The 21,213-nt window shown below is 39.7% G+C and overlaps 1 protein-coding gene across 2 annotated transcripts in view; it reads left to right on the plus strand.

Annotated features, from left to right (window-relative positions):
- The first annotated feature begins 4,059 nt into the window (after positions 1 to 4,059).
- Positions 4,060 to 21,213, plus strand: part of TMEM108 (transmembrane protein 108) — a 365,304-nt gene continuing 348,150 nt past the window's right edge. For both annotated transcript variants that reach the window (XM_059390938.1, XM_059390939.1), the window contains exons 1-2: positions 4,060 to 4,148; positions 11,142 to 11,260. The gene's annotated coding sequence lies outside the window, so the exon portion shown is untranslated. The remainder of the gene's footprint in view (positions 4,149 to 11,141; positions 11,261 to 21,213) is intronic.

Genomic DNA, 21,213 nt, shown 5'->3' on the forward strand with positions numbered 1-21,213 from the left:
CTCTTTTGTAGCTAAGCTTGTGAAGTGTGATACTTTCATCGAAAACAATCAATTTATTGGGAACAATACATGGGCACTTTGTATTAAAATTTTTACTTCTTAAGTTGTGGTATGGAGAGGCATATCATATCAATGTGTATGTTATTATATACACATGTTTTAGGTATGATTATTTTATAAAAAATAAAAAAGAATATGTTCTTTATGTATAACAAATTGTAGAATGAATTATAGAATAAATCCTATAAAGAATATAAAAAAAATGAACTTGTCTAAAAAAATGTCCAGGGAGTTAGGTTAAATCTATACAGAGTTACACTGAATGGAGAAACGATAACAACAACAACAACAAGGTACCAGTTATTAAAACACAGATACAATATATATAAAATGTTATCCTGACCAGTTATATATGAGAGATGGAGACTAGAATCTTGGGTAATATTGGATCTTCATGAATTAAATCAATTACGTTTAGAGAAGCTAATTATTGATAGTGAGATTAAAACATAATTAGCAGGGGCGCCTGGGTGGCTCGGTTGGTTAAGTCACTGCCTTGGGCTCAGGTCATGATCCTGGAGTCCTGGGATCGAGTCATGCATTAGGCTCCCTCTCCGCAGGGAGGCTGCTTCTCCCTCTGACCCTCTCCTCTCTCATTCTCTCTTTCTCTCTCTCTCTCTCTCTCTCTCTCAAATAGATAAATAAATATTTAAAAACATAATTAGCAGTTATAAAGTAGTCTATAGGCGTTCTGATCATTAATGGATCAATGGGTAGATTCCTAGAGACTTGGACGTTTTCATTTTATTTCTTTTCGGGTAAACCTAAATTTCTTTCTAAGCAGTTTCTGGGGAGTAATGGGGAGGAACTTACTTAAGTTAACTCATGATTTAAATCAGATAAACACATATCCATTTCCTGAGATAGGATAACCAATTTATGTATGTGAGGCAGGCAGACTGAGAAACAGAAAAATGAATGACAGCCTCGATGTTCTTTTTTCAAATTCTTAACCTCAAGCAAGAATTTCTGTTTCTTGTTGCCTTTTTTTTTTTTTGTAATGATGACAGTCACAAAGAGAAAAATAAATGCTTTTTTTCTTGTTAAAAATTCACATTATTCACGCTAGTTGAAAACTGTCCTTATTTTACTCAGTAGATAAAGCTACAGGTTTACAAGGCGAGAAAAATTTCTCCCCCATTGGAATGCTGTGAAATCTATTTTTAGAAGTGTCAGAGCAGGAGGAAATCTAGTTTTCTGGCCCCTACATTAGGCTTCCATTTTTCTGATGTGACAAATAAAGTCACTTTTGAGCAAGGTGATTCTTTTTGGCACAGTGTTCTGAAGGGACCTCACTAATTCTTTTATTTATTTTGTTTCTCACTAATTCTTTTAAAAACTAGGTCATACCCCACTACTGCAAATATCACTCCAGAGAAAAACTCCATGCAACAAAAGTTCTCTAAGATCCAGTCAGTAATCTCTTTATTTCACAAAATGATAGAATTTGGCAAAAACCCAGGAAAAAGAATCAAGAATCTTTTGGGATTCTTTAAAATAAGACTTATTTAGTTAGCATGTCAAGCTAAACTAATAGCACATCTATTTTACTTGAGGGTTTGCCTATAATGTATATTTTCAGGAGGTACCACTTGGACTCAAATGTAACTTAGTGCAGCTTCAGAATTGTTACAGGAGAGGCTAAAGGAAGTTCAGGATGGGGGCTGCTGGGAATCTGCATTTTAACAAGTACTCCAGGTGATTCTGTTGCACTTTGGGGCAACATCAGAGATTAACTCTTAATAATGCTCACAAAGAAATTTGCTTTTAGCTAAGAGCATAAAACACGTGACGATATTAACAGAGTTGATTGGTTCAGTGTGGCTAAAAGGTGATAGGTTCTTTTTAAAAAAAAATATTTAGTTAATCAACTGGAATTAAACCTAGTTGTGGACATTGCTTTTCAATTTGTTCCACTCAATAGACTTGGAGTATCTATTACAGGTGATAAAAAGAATCTATTCTCACAAATTATGTGGCAAGTTTCCTCTTGTTAGAGTATTTATGTCAGAAGTGATTTGTGTTGTAGAGTTGGTTCCCCCTTGTTAAAGAATGAGTCCATCAACATGGAAGCTTATGCCAGTTTTCTCAAGCAAGGCTAGATACAAACCACCTGTAGATCTTTTAGACTTACAATTGCTGTGGCTACGCTCCTTACCCCAGTCAGAATCGCTATGCACAGTGCCCAAAAATCCATTTCCTTGAAAGATTTAGTGTGCAGCCAGACTTGAGATACAGTGGTTTAATGATAGCAAAAGAAATTTTGAGGCTTTTAAATAGATTCTTCTTGATTAGATATTTCTTTATTCCTAATATACCCATAACCATTGTTGTGCTAGGTTCAATGTATTGGCTGTAACTCTGGATTTTGTGCTAAGCCATCTCTGATGCAGACACTGTGATAAGCATTGTGTAAGACTGCTAAAGGGGTTTCACTTATGGAGTTGATAAGCCAGAGAGGCCCAAGACACACTGAAAGGTGAAGTTTTCTCTAAGATGCAGTTTGATAATTTTTTTAAAAAAATATTTTATTTATTTATTTGACAGACAGAGATCACAAGGAGGCAGAGAGGCAGACAGAGAGGAGGAAGCAGACTCCCTGCTGAGCAGAGAGCCCGATGCCGGGCTCGATCCCAAGACCCTGGGATCACGACCTGAGCCGAAGGCAGAGGCTTTAAACCACTGAGCCACCCAGGCACCCCCTTTTTTTTAAAAAAAATATTTTATTTATTTATTTGACAGACAGAGATCACAAGGAGGCAGAGAGGCAGACAGAGAGAGGAGGAGCAGTTTGATAATCTTGATGAATAAGGTAGAAAACAGGTTGAAGCATTGTCATACCACCTGGTCAGTAAAGCTGGGGAAAGAAGGTTTTGGGGAATTTAGCACTTAGGCATTTTAATCACCTTGGTACACACTACAGGCTAAGTAATATGAGCTTGACTATGCTGAAGAACAAAGGTTCTGGCTGGCAGGTCTGAACAGATTTATGGTTAGGTCAAGTTCTGAGAGATGGCAGAGACAATGGACTTCCTGACTTCTACCCGCTGGTATTACAGACAGAAGGACGTCTGGGCAATTTTAAAGACTCCTAAGTTAGGTTATTTTACAACCTTCCTGACATGCCTGAATTGTTCAAGATGTTGAGAGGGATATCTCCCTGCATGCGTTTCCTATATGTTTCTTCCTGAGCTTGCTTGTATAGTTCTAAGACAGAATGTAAATTTCCAGAAGGCAAAAATTACTTACATTGCTTTCTGACCGAGGGTCTAGCACAGTGCCACTGAGACACAAATGATAAATACTTCAGAATGAAAATAAACCTAGTGTTCTCTGCAACTTCTAGTTCCCATATTCCAACCATCAAGTTGGCAGAGATTACTGCTCCATAAACTAAGGGTAAGCGATGGGGGAATTAAACGCACTTCCCCTCAGCCGGTGCCCAAACACCCCATTTTTACTCAGTCCCTGGAATGCTTTCCATCACCGAAGGAAGGAAAAGAAAAGGTCAAGAAACTTTTAGATAACATAGAACAAGGGCTAAACCATTTTCTGACAGGTGCCCTTAAAATCTTGCTGTTCGAAGCGTGGTCTCCAGATCAGGAGAATCATCACCATCTGGAGCTTGTTAGAGAGGCAGAATCTCAGGTTTCCATTCCAGGTTTACTGGATCAGAATACTCCTTTTAACAAGATGCCCAGGTGATTGCTATTAATATTTAGAATTTCAAGTATCAATAGAGGTATTCATTCATTCATTGAGCAAAAACAGCTCTGGAAAACAGATTCAGCCCTTTGTGCCCGCTTCGCACTGGCTCGGCTCGGCAGCAACCGAACCCCCAGGGACATCGGAGCGGGTGCTGCCGAGGGCAATTTGGTGATTGGCTGGTCAGACCACGTGACCGGCGCCGGGCCTCTCTTGTTACCGGATTGGCTCTCGTGGATTCTGACGGACAGGGCTGGGGCGGGCCAGAGCCCGGACGGAGAGGCGCGCGCGGGGGCGCGAAGCCACGAGAGCGCGAGTGCGCGTGCGCGAGCGGCGGGGCTTTCTCCGGAGCCGTCGGAGGGAGCCGGAGCGCTTCTCCTGAGGTAAGCGCCTCTGCGGGGCTGCCCCCTGCCCCTAGCGCGGCTGGTGGGGACTAGCCGGTTGGGCAGGGCTGGGCAGGGTAAAGGGGGAAGTCTGGGGTCCGCCCCGGGAGCTGTGCTTCGGGATGCAGACTCGCACTCAGCCATCCTGGTTGGGTGCCTCGGTTTCCCTTTTCCTAGCCTCACCACGGTGACGAGTCCGCCCGAAGGGAGTTGCCCATCTGGCAGCCTCGTCTCTGCCTTTGTTTCCCGCCTGGAGGGATGCTGGTATCGGCCCTCTCCTCAGGTAAAGGGTAAGCGTGGTGTGGCGGGGACATCAGTGGACTCCGGATCTGGGCTGGGGTCCGGGAGAGGATGGCTTTAATGCAGTGGGACCTGTCACATGTGAGAAGGAAGGAGAAAAAAAATGTGTCACTTTAGCCAAGCCGCGGGACTCGAACTAATCCGGCGGCGAGCGATGCCGAATCCCTAGCGCAGCTGTGCGGGCGGGGGAGGGGGCCACAACCGGTGGACCGAGCCCAAGTGTTGCGCGTGGAAGGCTTCTCCGGACCTGCACGGGCGCTCTCACCCCAGAGTTGCATCGATACTGACGGCTTTTAGCCTGCCGAGGAAATCCAGATTTTCGTTAGGAGATGAAAAAAAAAATTTTTTTTTGAGCAGTTGGGCACTGGTCTAAAGGAGCAGATCTAAATGAGAGGCTACAATAAGGAATTACAGTTAACAGCGAAACCGATGACTGGTAAATTGTGAGGAGGGAAATGCCTGCAGTGAGCTGCAGACCAGATCGTCACACAGATTCTCCTTTAAGAGGATAGGGGTTTAGGGGTGGCGGTGGGGGTCGGGTGGCCGTTATATCTGTAAACTGAGGTCTTCTGAGCTGCCGAAGAGAGTAATTATTTTGAGCCTGTTAATGGCCTGTAGGGAGGAGGGAAGGCATGGTGTAAATTAACACCTATTCAGACTCCCTTAATTCTTTGAAAAGTGCTGGTTTAAAGACCATTTGGATGCCAAAACGGTTTGTGTGTTGGGGTTGGACCATGTCTCCTTTAAGTCATAGTATAAAAAGGGAAGTTGTGTACAAGACATCTGCTTTTCTTCTCCATTTCCCTAGACCTATAATAGCAAGGGCATACTGTATATCTTATAATAAAATGTTAAAAGTCCCTTCAGTTTTCCACTAATTTGTTGGATGTATCTCTTAGTTTACTTGGTAAGAAATGGTTTGTCTGTCATTAGGAAGATTTTACCGTATGCTGGAGTTTCACTGTAATCTATTTAGAACTTATTCTGGTGTGAGATCGAGAAGAATCTACCTGATTCCTTGGAGACCTGCTGATATTCCTTCAAAGCCCTTTTATTACTCTTACCTTCCCACACACAAAGTTTTGTTTCCTTAGGAAACAATGTGATTTTTCAAACATTTAAGGCACACCTCATGCCTATGAAATGCCTACACTTGCTAAGAAATCAGTTTACTTGACAAGTTAAAACAAATTGAAGAAGGAACACTTAAATTCGTTAGGGGAATCAGAACATTTATCAGCTGTAGCAAATCAACTTTTTGATGGTTTTCTGAAGTGAATGAAAGTAAAGTTGCAACACTTTTTAGGAATGTAACAAATGACCCTATTAAAGTGAATATAGATTGTTACCCCATAGATTGGAATGTAAAGTAAATTAGTGGGAATAATTCAATTTACCAATGATTGATTTTTAAGATGGCATGTGATGGAGGGAAGGAAAAGGAATTCTGAAGGTGGGGTAGGTAGTATAGTTTGAAAAGATACGCTTTTATGTTTAGAAAAATGTCATTTTTATATAAATTATGTAAAGGTCATAGTACATTTATGTTTAGCCTATGGAAGAGAGATAGGTTTTAAATTTATAGGTTTATACAGGGGAAAAGAGAAAGATTGGCTGGCTTAATTCATCTTGAGGGAAGCAGTGTACCTTAGTGACCGACAAGACAAGGTTTTATTTTCTGGTTCAGTGAAAGCCCACTAGTGTTGCTTTCGAAACAACAAGGAAATCATGTCATTTCTGTCCTCTGGGTCAGAACAGAGAGGATGGAGAGCAAATGAGAGAGATTAGAGTCCGACCTGCATACCTAAGCAATAGTGTCCTTTGAGCGGGATCTGTGTCACATTGTGTAAATATAAGAGCCTTCATATTGAGATTGGTCTGAGCACCTTCCCTAAGATGCATGCTATGAGATAAAGCTGGATAATGCTGCCACAGGTGGGGGCATGAGTGAGATCATCTGATACAGAAGTACTGGGGGAAGAGGAGAGCCAGAAAGTGTTCAATTCAATGAGGTTCTGCTGCTTGCCTTTGGGGACTTAAGGAGGCATTTCCAGGCAGAACTCATTATTGACTAGCCTGGTTGGGCTTTGTATGGCTTCCATAGGTGCTGCCCTTCATGTGGAGGCTCCTGCGGAGGTCCTGTTTCTCAGGTTGTAAGCATCAGTTACGTTTGTTATATGCTCTAGAAAAGAAAGGCTCACAAAGACACAATCTAGCCTGCCATTCTTCCCGTCTTTGGCTCCTGTCACCCACAGGCTTCCAGAAACAAGTTGTGCCCTCCCTACCAGTAGATGGCACTGCTGTCTCTGAAATTCCTGGAGGAGATGAAACCGAGCTGGCAAAGCAGTGGTGTGTAGCCTCCAGATTTAGAAAGGCTATCAGCTACCCCCCTCCAAAAAGGCTCTAAAAACCAGAAGTGTTTATATTAGGTAGAAATAATATGTATTGGGGAGTTGAGGAATGGGTACAATTACTTTCCTGGTTGTGTGTAGGGGGAAAGGCAGAGGGTAAACTGACAAGCATTATATCATAGGTTTTTAAAAGCTCTTGGGATACATGTTGGTTAATTGAACATGAGGTTGAAATCCTGATTCAATCATAATTCACAACAATTTCATAGTTCTAATTCTTTGCACGTAAAGCTAGTCTACACATGACAGGACTATAGAAATATACGTGTGACTTTTAAACCTGATAAATATCCAGTAATTACATGCTCTGAAGGTAGTGGTGAGAGTACTAGTAAAAGCAGTGCTTATTGTTACTGTACTGCAGGGCTGTCCAGATAGGTCCAAGTTATTCCGAATCAGTTTCTTCTAAAACTTGGAAATTACCGAGAAGTATTTTAAGGTTTTCTTAGCTAATGCGGTCCTTTCAAGATTATGGTATTTAAAATCTTGAATTTTGGTTTTATTAAGTTTGTTAGCCAGAGTTTACTTATCTATTCCTCTCTTTTGGAATGGCTGTTCTTTCTTTGTTATTGACTGTTTTTTGAGATGGAATTTGTAGCCGGGGTATTTGAAGGTGAGTGCTGTTGCCAGTGAAGTTACAATGTATATGAGAACCTCATTTTGACCCTGCCTGAGCTAGAGGATGCTGCCTCTGGGTATCATTACCCCAGTCACCTGCTTCCTCGTGCAGTTCACTCTCTATGGCTCAGCTTATTCGTGGTTTATTTCTGTCTCCAAGAGAACTGATGATCTGGTTTTTTACTACCAATGCTGAATCCTAAAATCCTGCTGGTGCTAGATGGCAGTAGTTACCACAGTCCATTAATATAGCCTCATTATGTGACCTCAAATAAATCTTTGCCTTTCTGAAACTCCGTTTTCTTGCCTCATCACTGGGATTGCTAATGTGATACATGTCTATTAAAATCTCGTTCAAGTCTTATTCTGTGGCAGGGTGACTCTTGTAAGGTATTTCTGAAGCCTCTGAAAAATTCTCATCTAGAAGGCAATTTCATATTGTGAGCCTAGGGCAAAAAGAAATCTCAATAATATTTCTTTCCAGAGAAATGATTATGTATTGTCTTAAAATCTTAATTCACAATCTGAGGGGTTTGAAGTGGCGGGGGGTGGGTGGGAGGTTGGGGTACCAGGTAGTGGGTATTATAGAGGGCACGGATTGCATGGAGCACTGGGTGTGGTGAAAAAATAATGAATACTGTTATGCTGAAAATAAATAATTAAAAAAATCCTAATAATTCAGAGTTGGAAGAAACCCTATAGGTGGTTTAACTCAACTTTTTCATTTTATAGGCAGTTTCAGCTCAGAACCGACTGACTGACCAAGCTAACAGAGCTAGTTAGTGGTAGAGAACTTGTTAGAGAATTAGGAGCCAAGCTCTTAATCCTCTCCATCTTTCCTTCTTCAATGCTGCCTTTCTCCACTTGCCATCAGGACTCAGAATATGCTATATCTATAGGGCTGGAGCCAAAGAAAATTCTGAGTAATTCCTTAATGTATCATTTTAAAGCCACAGCATGAATAATGTTGAGTTTGGCTAGAGATTCAAGGTCAGGCTTTTCTTTGCAGCTTGTTCTTCACTGACTGATCCTGCACACAATTCTTTATGTACATCTTGGGGTTTTAAAACTTTATGGATACTGTTTCCTAGAAGAAAATAAAACTTTCATTATCCTAGAAGTGTCCCTTACCAATGGGATGTTCTTATATTAGGTTTATGGAACTCTGAGTGCTGCATGGAAAGATGTCTATATAATAGGCTTCTTTTGTAATCTTATAACATTTAACACATTATTCTGAGCAGGAGTTTCTTCAACTTCAACAGACTGCCAAAGCTGGGTGGGGGGTGGTGAGGGAAGTAGAATTCATGGCACAAAAATAGGGTAGAAATTCTAGAGTCTAGAATAGGTTGTGGAAAATTGCCAGGATGGGAGAGTTTTTGAGGAGCTGAAGACACTATAGTGCATGAGGGTTGGGGGTAGAGTATAGAAGTAAAACTATGAAAGTTCTTAGAAAGTTTTAGCTTTATTAAAGTGTTTAAAATAGCTCACTAAAGGAAGATGCTAATAGAATTTTATTCATTTTAAATTAATAATGGATATGCAAATATTGATTTCCATTTATCATTGCTTGCCCAGTAAGTACTCTCTCATGGTTTCACCAAAAACACTTCCATATTCATGTTCCTTCATTGAAGATGACATGCATTGTAAGAGCCTCCTTTCTTCACCAATCTGCTTTGATTTCCAGATAGTTAGTGCTTTTCTGACTTGTGATTTGGTGGGTTGACTCCTGTTTTTCACTTCTGAGGTCCTTCATTGCACTTTTTTACTGTAAGCTCCTAGGTAGGACTCACCATGATCTGAGGTGCAAAAATAGCATACATGTTAGGGATAAAAATCTTGATGTTCTTTTCTTTGTCCTCAAGATTTATCATAGAAGCTTCTGCTTCTTGGTTAATTATTTTCTTTTCCTTTCCTTTTCTTTTTTTCTTTCTTTCCTTTTTTTTTTTTTTTAAGGTTCTTTTCTTTGTCCTCAGGATTTATCATAGAAAATTCTGCTTCTTGGTTAATTATTTTATTTTTCTTTTCTTTTTTTAAAGATTATTTATTTGACGCAGAGAGAGAGAGAGATCACAAGTATGCAGAGAGGCAGGTAGAGAGAGAGAGGGGAAGCAGGCTCCCCGCTGAGCAGAGAGCCCGATGTGGGGCCTGATCCCAGGACCCTGGGATCATGACCTGAGCTGAAGGCAGAGGCTTTAACCCACTGAGCCACCCAGGCACCCTCTTTTTCTTTTTCTTTGTCTTTACTATTTGTCCTCCAAATAGTAGTAACTCAAAGTTTTTATATATTGAAAATATTTTTGGTTTTTCCAGAGCATATACAGAAGTTAATTTATGTTCAGGTCCTGTTTTGGACATGTGAAACACAACTTTGGTGGCAATCACTACATTATGAAGAACATCTGCTTAAAAATCTGATCTTTTCTGTGTCACCTTTTGTGCCATAGTGACCCAAACTGGTGAATGCTATCTTCTGGTCCCTTTTGGGTATGGGCCAGATTAGTATTTGTTCTTGCTTTAGCAGAAGAAAATTACCCTTTTCAGAAGGCTGTCAATTGAGTTTAATAGAAAAAAAGTCAAAATTTCTGCATTCTATTCCAGTACACTAATTTATTGTGAGATTTTGGGGGCATTATTGGCATCTGAGTTTATATCTTTGTATAGAAAATAAGAGAGAAGAGTAACCAAGACTTAAATTCTTTCCATTTCTAGAAATCCGACTATATGAAATTTTATATGGTACCTAGACTATTTCCTAAAAGCGCTAGCTAGTTGGGAATTATAATAAAATTTGGTGCCAAGATAATTCTTTGTATCTGAAAATTACTTTCTGATTTACAAAAATATTCTGTTTCCTTTTTACTTAATGTGTGATCAGAGAACAGCAGCATTGGTATCATCTGGGAGCTTGTGAGAAATGCAGATTCTCAGGCTTCACTCAGGATCTACTGAATTAGAATGCATCTCATCAAGATTTCCAGGTGCTATGTGTGCACATTAAAGTCTAGAAGTGCGGCTTAGTCTCATTTGGAGTTTCACATTAACCTTGTGAGGGAAGAGGTATTTTACAGATAAAATATCAGGGAGCATAGATTTGTTAAGTAATTAAGTCAAGGTTATTGTCTTACCCAGAACGTTGTACCAAATATAATGTTGTCATCTTGGTTGGTCTGGAGTAGCCTTGTATGATAGATAATAACTGTTAGCTGCCCAGCAGCACATGGTCTTAGGTGTGGCTGTGTTACTCATTCTAGCCAATAAAACGTGAGTGGAAATGGAAGGGTTTTGCAAGCCACTTCCAGGAAAAAAAAACACACAGGGAATACCATGTGAGTTTCCATGTTTTCCACTTCTGGCTGATTGGAATGGAGAAGATTCCTAGGGCAAGTTTAGAAATCAAGTTTTAAGAAAGGTGGCAAAACTTACATTAGCCTGGGTACCTGGATCACTGTGTCAGTGAGGGCCGCTCCACTGACTGACCAACCTGTTTACCTGTTCAGTATGTATATGGGAGCCAGAAATAAATTTTTGTTGAGCTTGAGCCATTATATGTATTTGGGTCTATGTGTCAAGCACTTAGACCACACACAAATTCACTTGAGCAGTGCCTCTGGACTTCAAGTTGTGGGTCTTCACTCATTTATTTATTTTTTTTTGGCAGTTGGTGATTGGTCAGTGGTGGTCCAACATGCAGAAGTGACTGAGTGGTGAAAAACAGCAGAGCTGATGGGTCATGAGGATGTAAGTGCGTTGGAAGGCTCTCACACCCTTTACTCCAGGGTAAGTCAAAGGCATTATCTGCCATTGTTTTTCTGATTTTACTAAGTCCTAGAGGCTCTTGCCTCACTAGCCTGTTAGAGTCAGTGCAATGAAGTTGTCTGTCTTTTTCGCAAAGCCTTTATTGATTCAACTTATAGACACTGTACTAATTAACAATTTTGAAGAGAAAATTCATCAAAGTGATGGGATGGAAACTCTGCATGGAAATCTCAAAGAGGAATTTTCAGTGAATTTGAATGGGTTTGATTTACACAGAGGAGCTTTTCTGACATTATGAGTAGAGAAGGGAATAAGGCCTGACTGCATTTTTCCTGTAGCCTTATCTTACTGTTAGCTCTGTTGGCATATATTCCCCTCTCCCAGAACCTTCCTATAACATGGCTTACTTTGCCCAACTTTTCCTTCATTAATCATTTAGATTTTTTCCAGGAAAGAAACAGCTTACTAGAGAGTTCATTCCCATTTTTGTGGATAATAGTAGTAGCAAACATGATTCTGCCTGTTCCATTTTATTTTATCTAGTGTCACTGGAAGCTACATGTCTGTTCACTCCTGTCTATTTGCAGTCCTTGGTATAATGAATGTTGGCATTGGGAGCATTATAATCAAAGCTGGCTTTGGATTTTCATTTGTGCTGAAGATTTTTGAGACCAGAGGGAGAAATTTACTATTTGGAATGCACTTGTCAGGATGCAAGTAGAGGTCCAGGAAGGATGGGTTGAAAGGACATCATAACCTTTCTGAGCTTCCTGGCTTTAAGAGCTTAAACTGAAATCAGACTCCTTGAAGAGAAAATTGTATTTAATATGGATCTAAGTAGAGCTAAGGATGGTTAAAGAGAGATAGAGGTTAAAAAAAAAAATGGTACTTAGCTGAAAAGCTGGATGGAGGGTTTTAAGCATCTCCGTTCAGTATTGTGGAGCCCTTGGCAGATAATGTCCCATTACCCAGGCTCATACAGAAGGTACCCAGAAAGCCTGATGTTCTTCAGTGCCTCACATGGCTCAGTAATGAGTACAATTTACTGAACAAAATAGACAATTAGGGACTGTAGATCTCTGGAGATTCCCATAAGCATACATCATTACTGCTCTGGAGTGATGCACATGCTTAGAGATAAGGAAAGCAGAGAAAAGGCACCTGCAAAGCTCACGAACAACTGAAGAGTCCGGGTAAGCAGCAATACAGATCATAGCTCAGGACCTGGAGGTTGCTAGTGCAGGGACCTGGTATTTGCTAGGTTTTCTCATTAAAGTAAAGAAGGCAGCCTTTGCTAGCTGTCCTCATTTTCCTCTATGACTCCCATATATTTTGTATGTTTAAAGTAACTAAAAAATATAGAATGCCAGAAATAACACTTGATTGGCATGTTTCTGTGTAAATACTATACAAGGATCAAACTGTAGAGGGAGCCATTCTTTATTGATTAGGGGGCAAAAGAAAGTCATGCTAGATTTCCCAGAGGAGCAGGGGTTCTCATTCTTGGCACTGTTGGCTTTCTGAGCCAGGCAGTTCGTGGTGGGGGCTATCCTCTGCACTGTAGCCTGTTTTGGCAGGGTCCTTGGCTTCTACCCTTTAGATTTCAGTAGTACTCCCCACAGTTAAAAATGTCTCTGGGGGCAGAGACAAACCACCGATTGTCTCCTGGGGACAGGAAATTGCCTGATTGAGAACCATTGCTAAAGTAATACACTGAAGGGATTAAATTTTGCTGAGTTTTTCTGGGACTGTATTTTAACCATTTAGCCTCATTTTGCTAGTTTCCCTACCTGCAAATGAGACACAGAATTAATAACTCTGTACCTAAGGAAGTGATGTACATAGTACTGTATGACTACATGGGGGCTCTGTAAAGGTTAAGAAACATTATCTGTTTCCCCAAATTTCCAGGTCCCAAGAATACCTCTTGTGCAGGTATTAGCTGAGGAATATTGGGAGTTTGAAGAAGAGCAAATGATTAGTGGTAGGGGAAATAATGAACAGTACTGGATTCTGATTTTATCTGAAAGCTTTATGCCCTATTCATTGCAGCAAAATATTCTGAATGAAGGCTTTCTTCTGGAAAGTTAAGAGGGAGTGAAGGAGGCAGAAAGAAGGTTATTGAGAAGTGAAGGAAATTGCTTTTTAAAAGTTTAAATTTAAATATAGTTGAGACAGAATGTTATGTTAGTTTCAGGTGTACAACATACTGATTCAACTTCTTTAGATGTTCTGCTGTGCTCACCACAAATGTAGTTCCCATCTGTCACCATACAATGTTATTACTGTATCATTGACTATATTCCCTATGCTGTGCCTTTTATTCCTGTGACTTATTCCATAGCTAGAAGCCTGTACCTCCCTCTCCCCTTCACCCATTTATGCCCATCCAACCACCTCCCTCCCCTCTGGCAGTTTGTTCTCTTTGTTTATAGGTCTGGTTCTGCTTTGTTTATTCATTTGTTTTGTTTTTTAGATTTCACATATGAGTGAAATTATAGGGTATTTGTCTTTCTTAGTCTAACTTATTTTCCTCAACAGATTAATCCATGTTGTCATGAGTGACAAGATTTCACTTTTTTATGGCTGTGTGATATTCCTGCGTGTGTGTGTGTGTGTATACACATACCACATCTAAGAAATTGTTTTTGAGGGGGTAATCTCTTAATGTTAAAATGACTAGTGTGTAAGTATACCAAAGAATGTAAGTAATCCTCAAAGGAAATCCAAATCAGAACCATGATGCGATATCACCTCACATCTGCCAAAATGTCTAAAATTAATAACTCAGAAAGCAGCCATGTCTGTGAGGATGTGGAGAAAGGGGACCCCTTTTTCACTGTTGGAGGGAATGCAAACTGGTGCAGCCACTCTGGAAAATAGTATGGAAAGTCCGCAAAACATTAAAAATAGAACTGCCCTATGACCCAGCAATTGTACTACTAGGTATCTATCCAAAGGATACAAAAATGATGATGTAGCAGGCACATGTACCCCAATGTTTATAGCAGCACTATCAACAACAGCCAAATTATGGAAAAAGCCCAAATGTCCGTTGGCTGATGAATAGATGAGGAAGATGTGGTATATATGTATGATGGAATATTATGTGGCCATCAAAAAGAATGAAATTTTGCCTTTTGAAACAACGTAGGCAGAACTAGAGTGTATTAGGCTGAGCAAAGTAAGTCAGACAAATACCATATGATTCACTTATGTGAAGTTTAAGAAACAAAACAGATGAGCATAGGGGAAGGGAAGGACAAGTAAGATTAAAAAAAGAGGGAGATAAAGCATAAAAGACTTAAGTAGAGAACAAACTGAGGGTTACTGGAGTAGAGATGTCTGGGAGGATGGGATAAATGGGTGATGGTCATTAAGGAGGGCACTTGTGATGAGCCCTGAGTGTTACACATAAGTGATGAATCACTGTGTGTGTGTATTTATATTTATATTTACATTTATATTTTAAGATTTTATTCACTTGACAGCATGAGAGAGCACAGGCAGTGAGAGCAGCAGAGGGAGAGGGAGAAGCAGGCTCCCTACTGAGGAGGGAGCCCCATGCAGGGCTCGATCACAGGACCCTGAGATCATGACCTGGACCAAAGGCAGATGCTTAACCAGCTGAGCCATCCAGGAACTCCTGAATCACTCTATTTTATTCCTGAAACCAATACTACACTGTATGTCAGCTAATTTGAATTTAAATTGACAAAGTAACTCTCAAAAGAAATCTGCTCCCAACTGACTGCTGATCCTAGAACAGTTTTGCTGGTAATACAATACACAAGAATGTTTGGAGAAACATTTTTATTCTAGAACATTTTTATTTCTGTTTCTTCTTTGGGAGTATTGATAGGGTTTATCTTTAATTGTATGCCTTTTGAGTGATAGGTAAAAGGTTTTAATATAACATGTTCTTTTGTTACTTTTAGAACTCTTGTTGAAATGGTGAAAGAGGCAGTAACCCTCACCTAGACCTGAAGAAATTACATTATTCTAACAGAAAGCCTTATTTTGACTCTAAGATAGGGTCAGTACAGGAATTAGGGGTAGACTGTCCTGGCAGCTTTGAGTTCAGCCTTGCTGTGTTTCTGGTCCCTGTAATTGTTTGACACACCACAGAATTTTCAACAAGTAAGACCTTCAGGTGATTCTGATGGATGCTTAAATTTGAAAAGCACTGCTCTTGATTCTGATGTTGTGAAATCTTATGAATTGTGTCTGTGTGGCAGGGAGGACACCAAGAAAGTATTTTTCCAGGTGGTCAGAAGATATGTAAGATTTTTTTGTGTGTGTGATAACCTCTTAGATCATTTTCCCAAATCATGGTCTAAGCCTTTTCCTGCCTTGTTCAATATAGTAGCCACTAACCACATGTATCTATTTTTATTTAAATTAACATTAAACTAGAAATTCAGTCCTTCATTTGCACTAGCCACATTTCAAGTGCTTCATTGCCACATGTAGTTGATACCATATTGGACAGTGCAGACACAGGCTGTGTCCGTAATCCCAGGAATTTTTACTGGGCTTTAGTCTGTAAGGACCCTATTTGTTGGAAACTCTTATTTTTAGTGATAGTGTGCTCTTCTTATAACAAGACATTGCCTCATTTAAAACAATTGTGTTTTGTACTTTATCTTGAGGAGCTTTTAAGTCTGTGAGTGTGTCTTGCTGAACTTTTTTACCTTTCTGTTTAATCTCTTACAGAAAGTGCCATGGGCTTGTCTCTCTGACATAATTGAGTATACTACCTCTAAAATATTTGCCCTTTAACCCAAGGTTTCTGAGCTGTCTCTTTCCATTTGGTCTCTCCACATCCTGACCCTCAGTGGTGAAGCTTCTTTGTGTAGGATGTCTCTTTTGATACTGCCTAGAGCTTAATAAAGAGTCTGGGAGAGTGGCAAGAGAATTTTCACCTTTGCTTCTGCCAAGCCCCAGTGTGCATCAAAAAAGTGTTTCATAAGATGAACCTCTAGGGAGTTATGCCCTGAAGAATTAGTCTCTAAAGCAAATTTTCAAAAGACATAATACAGCACAAATTTAATAATTAAGCCATTTAGCAACATGGAAGGATTTGCAGTTGATAATGAATTTTAGGAATGTGGAAGAATTTTCAGTTGATATTATCTATTACTATTACCAATATTAGTTGTCCAGAAACTATCATAATTAGAACAAATAAAAAGATGTGGAAATAAAGACAGTTTTTTAAAAGATCTAATTTAAATCTAACTGAGCCCAAGATTGTTTTGTAGAGGGAGTAAGAGTGGGGAATGTGCCATGAGTAGTATTGTTGGAGGTGAGGGGAAGGAGGTCAACAGGGCTTGAGATTGATCCTTAGACAACCCTTACTTGACTGCTTCACTTCTGGTGGAATGCATTGCTTGTTCTCTTGCTGCCATTCTCTTTGGTTTGCCTTTCTTTCCTGCTTTTTGGAGAGGGCTCAGTGTTTCTCAAGGGAAGTACTATTAGCATTTTGATAGAATGATTCATCATTGTATGGAACTTTTCTGTCCATTCATGTCCATTATAGGATGTTTAGTATCCCAGGTCACTAACTGCTCATATTACTCTAACCAAGTCAGTGAGTCAACCAACATGTCCTTTCACTCCCATTCCAAATATCTGTGATTAAAAATACCTGGCTGATAGAGGAGTGTCTTTTTTGGGGGAGGGAGGAGTAATTAGTTGGGAAGATACAGGAGCTTTGTGGGGGCTGGCTCATTAATTTTTGATATAACCTGACATTTTCCCAGTGCTGGAATAGCTTTGGGAGTCCACTTTATCCTGTAGGGATTGGAAGAATCAGATTTTGCCAATGCAAAAATTGACCTTTGAGCCTTGAAATCGACTCAGAAATCACACAGGAGAATCTTTCAGTGCCACAGAAAATGGAGAGACTACTGAAGCTCCCATAGGATACCAGGTTTTCATTCTCAACTCACTGTAGCTAAATCTTCCACATCTGCTTGAAAATAAATTGTCTACATGTGACAACAGAAAAAAAGATCCAACAGTAATTAAAAAGCAAGCCAAGGGAGAGGCTTTGTTAGCCATTTCCTTTCTTTCAGTGATGGCAAGTATTAGCAAAGTAGTCCCTAAATTTGTGAGGTTATATGTAGGCTATCAAATGGGATATCTAAGATTGTGTTATGGTTAGTAAAGGGAAAAGGAACACTTTGAGTCCTTTTGGTGTGGGGCCCATATAAATGTCTCTGATAATAAGAACAGAAACTTGTTCAAATTACCTTAAGAAATGGAAGGCTTAAGGATGCATGAGAAAATAAAACAATGTCAGACATGTATCAAGTTGGGAAGAATTCCAGGGGTCTTTCAGAATGAGAAGGAGTTATAGTTTGGTCAGTTCTCACAGAGGTAGGACCTAACTCAGGACAAGGAAGATTGTTTCTGATCTATTGCAACTCCAGGATGTGTCTGTACTACCAGTGGTTGGTCAATTCATATTCTACTTCTTGATCCTACTTCTTGACCCTTGACTTGTGACATGCACAACATTTCAATTTTGGCTTCTCTCCTCATGTATTTCTGTTCCTGTTTTTTCCTTTTTGTCCCCACAACCTAACTGGTGATCTGTGTACAGACCAAGAAGAAAAGGAATAGGATACTTCTGAAGTAACTATCATCCCTACTGGTTAAATCTCTTTTACAGAAATCTTAGGGGTACTGATGCCCTCTCTTGGTCCAAACAGCTATAGCCTGGGCTGCTTGCCTCAGTAATGACGGTGGTCCTGGCAGTTTCTCTAGAAAGGAGCAATGGTGGGGTGTAGGGTGATACAATATGAGCTCTCTAGCATTAGGGCCCTGAATTCTTAACTCCTAGAATCAGGATAAATAGTATTTGTGGGTTATGTGTATAATAAGAATTGGAAGATTATTTGGGAAGCTTACATGTTCAGTAGCAATTGTGAAAAAAGTCTGAATCCATTCTTTTGGGAAGATTGGCTGCATCCCAGTGAGATAGGTAGGGAAATTGCTTGGCTAGATGATTGGAAAATGAAGAGTTGTATTTTCCATATGGATATCTTATTTTTTGCATCTGTCAAATATGATTTTCTCAGCCACCCATGTATCCCACAGGAATAATAGCTAGGTGGCTGTCTAAATGTTGAACGACGTTTTGACATCTTTGACAACTGTTCAACAGCCGAGTTTGTAAGATTCCAGTTCCACGAAGGAAAATGACTTGGCTTATGACTCTGAAAATAAATTCCATATAGATGCTATCATTTGGGGGGCCTTACAAAGCAGATTTAATGTTTTGTGTTTTGTGCTTTTACCACTGATCTTGGAGAATTAATTTCATTCAAACCAATGATTGTGACTCTGCAAGGTAATGCATTCTCATAATCACAGAAGGCTCTGTCCTTACTGAAAGTTCTGTGTCAGGGTAATAATGAAGGTTCTGGCTCCATGGACCCCTACAGCTGTGAGTGGTGCAATCTATGGCAGCACAAACAGACCATTCGTTCATGGAATTCATTTAAGGCTCTCACACCTCTCAAGTAGCTAGAGCATGGTGGTACCACATATGGACAGTCAGTATTTCCTTAGATGCAACTTTTGTTGAAAACAGCAGAAGAGGAGTTCAGCAGAGCTTCTGCAACTGTTGATTGAGAAAAGAATATGGTCTATTATTGAAAGGTGATCGGGATCAGGTTTCTCACCCAGCTGCTGACTACTGAGATAAAAAGAGCAAAGATGAATCATTTGCTGCAGTTTCTCCTATTCTAACTCTTTGAAGATCCCTCTCTATCCTATCGATTGAAAAAAAAAATTTTAATGGAAAGGAGAAGGGAAAAATATAGAATTATATACATACTCATTTTTTTTTAAACAGGAAGATTTCTATTAGATACCACATATTGCCAGATTAAAATCTTTAATTTTAAAGAAGTACTAATCTTACAGTGTAAGCTAAGGTAACCCAAATTTGTGCAAATGCAATTTTTTACAAAAATTAAATTGTAATTCTGATAGAATCAGGAATTAATTTGCAGCCCCTCCGTGAAGATTCTGTAGCAACAGTAAAGCCCTCTCCCTCTGGGGTGTAAAGAGATTTTGAAGGATGGCCAAGAGCCAGGATCCTGAGTCCTGAGATTTTTGTCCTACTACTCCTTGTGAGTGGTAAATGTGCACAGGGCTAAGGACTGTGAGCGCAGATGCTTGAGGGCAGGGTTGCAACCTCTAGTCTTGGTGAACCCTCCTGTCCTTCCTGTGAGCCACAGAAATGGTCCACAGAAATTGATCCTTCTCTACATTTTCCCTCCTGAGCCCCTCATTGCATGTTGGCCTTCACCTTTCTAAGAAGTAAAGCTGTGGCTGAAGTAAATGTCCTCAAACATGTTACAATGTTTACAGCACACCCCCTTAGAGGGGGCTTTGTGAACAAGGAAGAAGACAGGCACTTGTTTCTCTTAGCTATCAAAAGCTGTCCCTTTTCTATGGGAAAGAAGACTTACTGGATCGCTCCTGAAATTTTTCATTATTTGCACTGGTAAAGCATTAAACAATTGGACATTATTTAGGGATTTCCAACTTAGAAAGTTAGGTTTTTACTTGGAGATACCAAAATTCCATGTTAGTACAGTGCTTGATTTTTAAATATTTTTTTCTTTCTGGTGTTTCTACAAATCCCTTTTCTTAATGCCTTGTTTAGATTCTTTAGACTCTTTCTCCCCTTTTTAGATTTTTCTCTGATTTCCAAAGTTCTGTGGTTCCCAACTGGCTGCTGGACAAGGTTCTTCTTAAGTAGGCATCAAGGCTGTCCCTGTCTGACTCCAACTTTCTGACTTTCTTTCTACTCTTTCTATGCATAAACTTCTCCTAATTCAAACTGGTCCTTAGTCCCATTCTCTCCCCTCTGCATAGAATGCCCTTTTTTTTTTTCTTCCGTGACCATTTGGTTTGGTAGTATTGATAGATCTTTGGCCTAGTACTGAATCTGTATACCCATCCTGTTTATAACAGTTTTTAGAAATGTGACTTTGGGCAAAATACTTGATTTCTGTTAGCCTCCATTTTCTTTTAGGATGGGATTTATAATACTACCTTACAGTATGATTATGAGCATGGTACTTGGGGTGCTTTTCCACCTGTGTCCTCTTTTCTGCCTTTCTAACAGACTTCTACATGTAGGCTCATTACACGTACTTGCTGATTAAGTTCTTGAACATCCTAGTAGAGCTGATCTCCAACACAATTCTTGATTAGCCATACTTAGCACTTCCATACCTTCTCTAACTACATCTTTCTTTGATAAAAGCCCCAGTACTCCTGGCCCTAACAGCACACACCTAAAGATATATTCTCCTCCCTCCCCTTGGGACTGTGAAAATTATGTTCATGGACATTCATGGCCTAGTATATCTGCCCACATCAGAAATTGACAGTAACTTCAACGTCACTCTACATGACCTTGATAAGGGATTAATTTTCTTCACATTTATTTCCTCTCATATATAGTGAGATTTATCATAAAGCCCAAATGCTGTGATTATAGCTGTCATTGTAAATTAAGTAAGGTATACCTCTTTAAAACAAAGTTTTCTAAGGCCCAACCAACAGACTTCTTATTCCAAACATCATTTAATAAAATGCAACATGACATTAACAGGATTGCTTGGACAAACTCTTGGAGTTCATTTAAGCAGATTCTTCTCTGTATTGATTCTCAATTATAACGTGTTAGCATGAATAAACCTGCCAGTGTTCTCAAATGATGGTGATGCTCTCCTGGCAGCTCTGCCCTTCTCTGACTATGGAGCTACAAGCATATCAGTGTTTCCTTTGTTCATTCTATTTAAATTATGGTTTTCTACTTGTTCAAATGATTTAGGCCATCTGTTAGGTCTATAAATTTTGGTTTCATAAAATCTAACTCTTCCCCTTTTTTTTCTTCCATTTTCACAATTTTTCTTACTGTTTCATGCACAAAATAAGGCTTA

The sequence above is a fragment of the Mustela nigripes genome, chromosome 2 (genome assembly GCF_022355385.1).
Source record: "Mustela nigripes isolate SB6536 chromosome 2, MUSNIG.SB6536, whole genome shotgun sequence".
In the NCBI taxonomy this organism is placed as follows: Eukaryota; Metazoa; Chordata; class Mammalia; order Carnivora; family Mustelidae; genus Mustela; species Mustela nigripes.